This window comes from Octopus bimaculoides, chromosome 23 (genome assembly GCF_001194135.2).
Source record: "Octopus bimaculoides isolate UCB-OBI-ISO-001 chromosome 23, ASM119413v2, whole genome shotgun sequence".
Classification (NCBI taxonomy): Eukaryota; Metazoa; Mollusca; class Cephalopoda; order Octopoda; family Octopodidae; genus Octopus; species Octopus bimaculoides.
In genome coordinates, this window is record NC_069003.1 from 30381116 (window position 1) to 30382606 (window position 1491).

General features: G+C 32.7%; 1 long non-coding RNA gene across 1 annotated transcript in view; it reads left to right on the forward strand.

Moving 5' to 3' along the window:
* Positions 1–6: 6 nt before the first annotated feature.
* Positions 7–1491, forward strand: part of LOC106883804 (uncharacterized) — a 162067-nt gene continuing 160582 nt past the window's right edge. The window contains exon 1 of the long non-coding RNA XR_001411158.1: positions 7–424. This is a non-coding gene — a long non-coding RNA (uncharacterized LOC106883804). The remainder of the gene's footprint in view (positions 425–1491) is intronic.

Below are 1491 nucleotides of genomic sequence, written 5' to 3' on the forward strand. Positions count from 1 at the left end.
GCGGTGGGGGGTACCCCTACCTCGGTGGCGGTGCCTCGTCTATTCTTGTGTTGATTGCGCTTAACGATATATTATTCTTTTATTATGACGGATCTTTAAAAAATTCTGCAAACAGCCCCAACAGAAAATAAAAAAGGGATTACACACACACACATACACAAAAGCAGTCGCTCATATGTATATATATATATATATATAGCCTGCTACAAGGCAAGAAATTTTACAAATCTCTTTTAAAAGAAAACAAAAAAAAAAAAGAAAGAAAGAAAACATGAACCAACCGCTATCAGCATGGAGCTTACCACTACTACTACGACTATTGCTACTACTAAATTAAGTATTTCGAGTACTTAGCAATTATTTGTACTATTATTGTTACTACAGCTACTTTCGTCTTCGTCTTTTTAATATTTACCACTTTCAGGTAAGAATTTTTGTCTTTTTTACTTTGTTTTGTAGTAAATAGTTTTATTGTACTTAATTTACTATATTTGTTTTATTTTGTTTTGTTGTACAATAGAAATTTGGGATTTGTTGTTTTTTCTATAACGTTGCTCTTGTTTCGTTTGTTTCCACCCGCCCCCACCCGGGTTATTTTAGGTGGAACGTGGTGATCTGTGTGTGTGTGTGTTTATGTATGTTATCTGTGTATGCGTTTATAATTACCTTCCTGCCTATCTTTCTATACATCCATCTGTCTATGTATGTATGTATCTATCTATCTATTTATCTATCTATTTACATCTAGCTGTCTACCAAACTCTATGTCTATCTGTCAATATCTATTTGTCAATATCTGTCTGTCAATCTCTATCTACCTATTTATCTATCTATCTATCTATCCATCTATATCGATCTGTTTATCTATATCTGTCTATCAATATCTTTGTATCTGTTTGTCTATCAATTAATGTATGTGTGTGTGTCTTAGTGATTTAGATAAATAGACAAATAGATAGATAGACAGATAGATAGATAGATAGACAGATCAGCTGGACTCTGTTTTAATAAAACACGTTACCACTCTACTCCAAATACTTTTGTTTTTTCTATTTCTAAATAAACAAATTATCAAAGAAATGATAACACAGCCCTCATCAACATTTCTTTCTCCCACACATGTAAATTTATATTTACAACTTACACACGGCCACCTTTCTTTTTTTTTGCCTTGATTGCATTCTTGTCTTATCATCATTTCCTCATCTTTCATTCTCTATCTACCCTACACTATTGTGTCCCGAAGAAGAACACTATCCGAAACGTCAAAATTAACTCTACCTTTCTCTGAGCGGTCACAACTTGATCCTAGCTTTTTAATATGTTTTTGTTGTTGTTTTCGCTACGCTTATCCTCCCCTCCTTACACACACGTATATATGTGAGAATATACATACATACACACGCACACACACATATATACATATATACACATTCGTTATAGCTATTCTGGAGCATCGTTTATATATGTGCATATATATATATATATATA